Source organism: Coptis chinensis, chromosome 5 (genome assembly GCF_015680905.1).
Source record: "Coptis chinensis isolate HL-2020 chromosome 5, ASM1568090v1, whole genome shotgun sequence".
Taxonomy (NCBI): domain Eukaryota; kingdom Viridiplantae; phylum Streptophyta; class Magnoliopsida; order Ranunculales; family Ranunculaceae; genus Coptis; species Coptis chinensis.
In genome coordinates, this window is record NC_141460.1 from 32,678,472 (window position 1) to 32,686,417 (window position 7,946).

Here is a 7,946-nt window from a genome sequence, read left to right on the forward strand (position 1 = left end):
AAAAGTCTATTGAAGCCGAATCCGAATCTTGGAGAGGCCTTTTTGGACTGAAAGAATTGGGTTTTGGGCCCTGATTTTCGGCCCAAAACATGGCTCCAAGCCCATGCACGATTTTTGGATCTGGATGTATAAAAACAAAAGCTTAGCTCATTGTTAATGGTTGATTTATTAGTAGAGAATTAGGGAAGATAGGTTAGAGTAAAAAGTAGCCATTAAAATAGCTTCTAGATCTAGTTTTATTGAATTGTTTTACTTAAGTTTAGTTTCAAATCAAATTCTTGTTTTAGATTAAATTATTAGAATCATTACTCTTAATTAGTTTGATTAATAAAATAGCTAGTTGTTAAATTTAGATTCTTGTCATTTACATTTGTGTTAGATCTGATTTCATTTATTGCTTGTCATTCAATTATTAGTTAGTAATTAGATTTTAATTATTGTTTAAATTAGATTAGTAAATTTCAATTCTTTATATCATGTTTAGTTTAGATTCAATGGGAAATGTTAGTTTGATGAATCAAGGCTAAAACCTCTGTTAGAGGGTTGATGAAGCCTTGATGAAAACTTAGTTGTTTAGTATAGAATTGGTTGTAGAATCTATTCCACTCTAGAAAGGTCGTGTTTAGCCATGAGAATGGGTGGGCGACCTCACATGCTAGTTAGTATCCGGTAGGAATGCCATGAACACTAGGGATTAGAACTCGAAATTCTCGTAGTAAGAGCGTGAGAATTGAGATACAACATTCTACGCTAGGTTGTTAAGTTGGATTCGAGGTGGATTCAATTCCCTCTAATCCTTTATCTAGATTCAAAACAATCATATTTCCATAGCATTAAGTAGTTTAAATTCAAATAATCAATTTCATATTGCATCGTAGCATAACATTTAAGTAAAGCTCTCATTGACTTAAGACTGATTTCTTAGACTTAGAAAACAATCCATGCTAGGGAACTAGGAGTGGAACGAACTTCCTACTCCACTTAGTGCAATTCGCATCAAGAGTAGAAGCTTTGATAAAATAGGCTCAAAAGTCCAGTTTTAGTTTACTTACGTTTTGAATTCATCGTTCATTTCGTAGATAAACTATTCATTTTACATTTATCAGTATCTGACATTTTAAAAAGGTGGGTCTGTTGCAGGTTTGTGTGTGTTAGAAGGGGGTGGGTTCTGTTTCAGGTGTATATGTAATCCACTTATAGATATGATTATATGTTTATTATATACACTACACTAATTTGCTTTAAAAACAACAGCCATAACCAGGCTTAAATGTCGGTTAATGGCCTTGGCTTTTAAATGAGTGGGCTTAGCCATCATATTATAAGAAATGGCCATTGTTATTCTATTTTCTTGGTTAGCAGACTCTGTCCTACCCTTGTTGAGTGAAAAGTTCAAAAATGTGCCCTACATTTTCAAGAAAGGGAAAGCCAAAAAATTTATGTTAATAGGGTTTGATTTTTTTAGAGAAAGCAAATGTTATCTATGTATTGAATTGATATTGATTCGGCTAATTAAAGTATGTGTGTTGGTCTAGAGAAATTAGAAACCACAACGTCGTCACCCTCATCATCTTGTTCTGAAGAATGAGTGCAAGTGTCGTTCCCTTCTCACTTTTATATTTTTTCTTTTAATTGTGTTTGGATTTGTTGTGAAATACTTCTTTCCCTAATCTATTTGTGTTGTCATATTTATTATGCTGACCAATTTCATATATACAAGTGATTGCAACACTTGGGTCTCAGAATCACAAGCCTAATTATATATCCTTCTTAGGAGGAAGATTTCATCACCTTTGCATTACCCAAAGCTTAATAATAGTAATGCATTTCGTGTTCTTACTGCTGCATCGTTTCTTGATATTCAGGTATTTACATACCTCTGATTGTGCATAATGGGAATTTTCTTTTGTTTTTTTTTTTTTAACTTAAGGGCTTATCTTGCAAGATTTGTGTACTATTTGTACTGACTTTATTATATCGGAATTATGGACCTCAAACTTCTTAGCGTATTAGGTAAGACCCTGCTTATTATAGTCTTTGTTAAGGTCCCATGTGTTTTTAGCTAGTTTTAATATACACATTTACCTGCTTTAAATCTATGATTAAGGTATTCGCAAAGTCAAGACTATGGTATGCACAGGGAACGTGTCAGAAATGCTTGTTGGGGTTATCTTTGTCAAAGTGGTGCCATGGAGTTGAAGGAGGTAATGAATGAGTGTGAATAGTAATTTGTTCATGGCCGGAGTCGAATAATTGCAAGTCGTCTTCTTAAGGGTTTTTTAATAAATTCTGCCATAGGTTTATCCCCATGATTGCTACTCTTTAGTTCCTATGGCAGCTCTAGTCATGCTCCGAGTTTAACGGTTAGTCAATCAGCACATAATATGTTAATGTCTCCAGTTTCAAGTCCATCTTTCAATAGTTATTTAAAGAGCTTAATGGGACTTTTGCATCTAAAGGTTCTTAAGAAACAATGCCTTCTTAATAATAGTTTAGTTCAAATCTGATACATCATTGTCCACCTATAAGATGTAGGCAATATTTTACTCTTAGAAAAGAAAGCATAGCCGGAAGTTTTACTCAATTGGTAATTATTTCATATTTTCCACCATTTTTGAGACATTTTTGTTTGAATATCACTTCATTCTTTACAAGTTCAGGCGTGTTATTTGCTTACTGTATAGATACTAACTATTAATGTTAAATTCGGCATGGTTAACTAGGGCTCCTGATAGGTATTGCCCAGACTTTCTGCTCAAAATTTGCATGCACAGCTCACATCAGATGAATTGCAGGTTCCTACTGAGGAGAAAAGGTAACATATTATTGGGTTCTTACTTGAATTTTATTAACTACAGCTGTAATTTCTCTGGAAATGGTTAATCCACCAACTTTTGATTTTTCAAAGGTTTGAGTTAGCACTGTACACATTGCTAACGAAAGCTACATTGTTAAAAGAACAACCTGAGGAAGGAAGTTCAAGCTGGTAAAGAGAAATAATATCCTTAGAAAGGGATGTGTATGTATTTTATTCATTTTTCTCTATATCCTTGATATATATTATATAAAATTGGGGGACCTATGTGTCGAGCAAGTTACTTGCTTGGAACGGGTGTACAAGGGGAAGGTAAGTAGTTACTCTAACTAGCATCATGCACGTGCATCTCGATGCACGTATTAACAATACAGATTTATAGAATAGGGTAGCACATGGAACCTTGAGAGGAGGTAGGTTTTGTAACTGTGATAGGCACAACATTTGAAAGAAAAAGATCATATATGCATTATAGTTATATATTTTGCAGCATTTCTTTGAAAGCTTTCTTTGTTGGTCATGGAGGTAAAAAGTATGTTGAGTGGAAAGTCTGTACCACCTCCTTCCCTTAAAAGTCCTGCGCCGAGATTCTACATCATCCTCACCTCTTTTTTTTTTTAAGCCATGAAACTTTTCATCGGTTTGCATCAAACAAATCCATGTTGTAGGATTGGATTTCATGACCGAGTAGATTCACCGTGAATCGTAACATTACGGACATTGGAAACATGACAATCTAATAAAATTATAGAAGATGCAAGCATAAATGGTTAAACCAAGTATAGCGTCGGCTTCTCATTCTTCGCAAACACTGGCAAAGACGTAAATCCACACGCGGGAAAGTACCTTTCCGGTGATAAGGGTATACATGTTGAGCACATCCATAACAGTTGACTCAAAGTGTGTAGTGGCATCATAACTCATTGATATAAAGCAATTGTCCGGGGAGGGTCCATTGACGAGGTTCATATCTATCATAGACATCGAAAAATATCTCATCAACAGGCCCTAGAAGGTCGATTCCTTGCTTCAGTTCAACCGGGATGATCGATCCCGCTTCCGTAGAAACAAAGGCAATGAATTTTCTCTTAGCGGCAACATTGTGTGAATCGACGAGCAGAGAAGAGGTGCATGTCCGATCTGGCGCCTAATTGCCGAGGGAGGATGACTTGCACCGAATGAGAATCATTTATATTCGGGATAGGATGGCTCATAATACTGATTGCCCCTGGTAACCCTCCCAACCTTCCTAACCTTATTGGGCAAGTAAGAAGGATCACGGACAACTTTCTTGCATCCGGTAGTTTCCCGCCGGAAGTGTCACCAAACACCGTACCTTTCCTTCATCATCAAACTCTACCTTGCCTTCAGGTTTATTTAGCATGTAGCACGTTCCACCATACTGCTTTGCGACCGAGCCGTGCAAAAGCACGAGGAAGCTCGCTAAGCCATGTAGAGGATATATATACGGTGATCCTCCTTGAAAGCGTGCTCTGATTCTCGCATAAAGCTTCATTCTCATCATTGTATCAAGTGCAAGTTCATCAAGGTAACGGACATCTCTATGAAGTGCCATAGCATGACCAATAAAGTCCACTGTGTTGTCATCGAGACCGTATTTTAATAAGTTGTCTTGTAGTTACTCTTGTAAGGTCCATTCCCTCGTGTGTTTGTGGTTTGTAAATCTTGAGCGTAAATGAAAACTTGCGAGCACTGGGCTTCTCAAATAAACCCATTAGAGGAGATTTGGGGGCCTCCATGTCATTCTTTGGAACCTTTCATTTGTTAAAGACAAAACTTCCATCGACAGCCTTAAAGGACAAATATTTTCGTAACATCTGTATGGATGAGTGTGCGCACTGAGGGTACCATTTACCATCATGAACTTTGGTATCATGTCCACATTATAGTCCCTGCTAGAGCCTAAATCTCTGGGGCTTGTCATCTCCCCCTACATCTTTTCCACAGTTGAATGAGATTGAGCAAAGTCAACCCTCCGCCCGTAATAGTCATTCCTATCCATGTGCGGGACCTTGAGGCCGTCAACGAGAAGAAGACCGACCGAGGATGCATTCTTTGAGACTGGTCCCCAAAACAATCACATCGTACTCTTCATCCATGTTTTTTATTTTGATTGATGATTGAGGGGTTTTTTCGTGATTTACTTTCAACCTTTCAAGCAAGTCCTTCACGCGGAGGCAAGAGATTAATTTCATAAAATAATAAATAAAGAATAAAGGCAGTTCACACTTACAAAGATCGTTGTAACTTGGTAAAGGAAATGCATATTACAGTCAAACTCAATCAAAAGCGGCAGGATGCATAAAAGCCAAAGAGAATGATGGAAGATGGTTCTATTACAAACTATCATTCTTAGGCCACATCTACGAAAAAGCTATGTTACAATCCTTCATCTGACATACTTTGCCGCGGAACTTCATAGGATGTCAATTAATAAGATGAAAGTAATAATCTTTCTCTATCAACACAAAACATATCCTTAGAAGCGACAACGAAGGCAAAGTATACACACTGCTTAAACACCATTAGCCACTTCCTTATAACCAGAAATTCAGTTCAAAGCCCCCCGGAAAATTCGAGTGCACTTCGCGCACTTTTAACAACAAATTCAACACCTAAAACCGTTTTTGGTAAATAATCCCTTTTATTTTTATTTTTAATCTTTCCAGTTAAAAAAAAGATTTCTGAAACACGAAGTACTTGGAATTTCAAAAGTTAATTCCTACCATATCAAATTTTAGTAAAGCAGTACAACACACCTATGAGTTCCTCTTTACATTAAGGTAACAACAATAAACGATTAAATTGTCCAAAAATAAAATAAAAATAAAAAAAATAGAAAGATCATGGAGTAAAGGATTATACCTTCTATATTACTCAATTTCTTTTTGAGCTCCTTGTTTGCAAGTGAAGCCTCAACAACATATCTGAAGACTACATAACAATAGATGCTAACTATATATAGTGTAGTGTATGTAGGTGGGATATGCGAATGGCGAGGACTACTTCTAAGTACTAATGCAATCCTCGGACGGACTTGACCTCGAAATTTCCAGTCCATTAATTTATAATTGATGAATGCTTGGAATAAGTATTCGAAGCTTCAGGTTCCTAGGAAGTAACATTGAATATCAATAAGGTTGTTCGGTACCATTGTTCTATCACCATTTGCTTGTAATAAGGCAGACCAACAAAATCTGAATTATTGATAGGCTTAGGTGTACCAAACTTTCTCCAAGCCCCATTATGACTCATTATCATCCCATGAAGACCTTATATAGAATCAATATGAGCGGAATAGTTGCAGATCCTCGAATAGTGATCTCACATACGTGGGCAAATAGATAAATTCTTGAACGGGTTACAAAAAAAAAACTCTTAACACCTAGAGTACAGTACACTAACATTCGCCAAACGAAGTCCATGGCTTACTTGCATGACCGCTTATAAGAGATGAACTCTCACATGACTTTTCCTGAGAGGCATAAGAAAATAAATCTAGGAAATAATTTAGAAAAACCGAATGATCAAGTATTTATACGAAATCAGCACACACAAAACAAATAAAAAGAGCAAATAAAATCAAATAAAAGAAAAATACAATAGTCTACAGTCGAATAGAAAACACATTGATCATTAAGCACACCTTCGAGAACCCGAGGCCCACACTCTTAAGATGATATAGTACTCTTAAGGATATGTGTAAATTCAAGCCGGAAATCAACTACAATGCAAAGTAAAAAGAGAGATAAAGAGATCATGACTAAAATATAGAGTTAACTCGAGTGAATCTAAAATTAAGACATCTTTACAGCCTCATACTAATATACTATCAAGCTAAGCATCATAAAACACCAAGACAACACCAAGACAGGGGGTGGGTGGTTGTTTATCACATTATGGGGACATACTTAAATACGAACTTCCACTGTTCCACATTAATGATTCATATAAAAGACATACCTCCTTGTAAACAAAAATGTATGCCTAACACGGTAACACCAGCCTAGATACAGAGTACATGCATGCTTTCTTGATGATGGATGATGTCCTATATATGCGATATAAATGCAAGCAGTATGAACCCAAAGAAGTTAGAGCCTGTTATTATTTTAAAGAACAGCAACCAAAAAATTTAACAAAAACAAAACATAGAAAAAATAAAATTAAAAAGAAAACTCTTATATGCACGACAGACATGGAGCATAGTTATCTAGTCCAGTACCTAGACGTTGAAATGTTAAATGCACACACCAAACTAAACAGGTCGTATACATGGAGAGTTAAAGTAGAAAGTTATAGCAAATTAAATCTAACTTTATACCAGGAATGAAATCTAAACTCATTTTCAGATGATAGTTTCTGTCTTTACAAATCTCTTGCCTTTGAAATGTCCCATTCCTAGTAATGCGGGCCCCGTTAATAGATCATCTTCTCTCCATCATTGCGCCCGCTCAAACTTTTACACCCAGGGAATGACTGAAAACGAGAGACAAATGAAAGCAAAATAACATTCAATAAACGGATCATTGATTATATTTGTTATAGAAGGAAGAATGGTTTGTCAACAAATCAAAAGAACATACAGTTTCTTTGAATATATTTGCAAATAACAATATGATGAGAAACTTGAAGAATCGAGAGTAGTATTGGTTCCAAAGCACGATTCACAATCTTACCAATAATGAGAACGAACAAAACCAATAATAGAAAATAATGATGTGGTTTCTACTCCATTATGATGAGTGAGGGATAAAGACATGGGAAGGTTTTTGAGATGGGATATGTGGGTTCCTCTACATGAATCTCTTTTGGAACTCATTTTGTCTCGTTTCATCAATTATTCTTGAACTCAAGAATGAATATATTCTTTTAAGCTTTCATTACAACATTGACAGCAGGTTTACCGAATTGTCAAAACAACCATCAATGTCTTCAGTAATATTCAAAGAGAACCCTCTTTTTCGACAATTAACCCAATTCGCATCCATTTGGTAAAGAAAAAACTAATTTTATCGATTTCAATGAGAGTGGCTTTTTCAGGGGATTTGCAAGCAAAGAGTTGGGAAAAAGTTAAAAATCTAGGTGCGAGCTCTCTTTTACTGTTTGC

The 7,946-nt window shown here is 35.9% G+C and overlaps 1 pseudogene; it reads right to left on the reverse strand.

Annotated features, from left to right (window-relative positions):
• Window positions 1-3,610: 3,610 nt before the first annotated feature.
• Window positions 3,611-4,935, reverse strand: LOC147497327 (guanosine nucleotide diphosphate dissociation inhibitor 2 pseudogene; annotated as a pseudogene).
• Window positions 4,936-7,946: the final 3,011 nt, after the last annotated feature.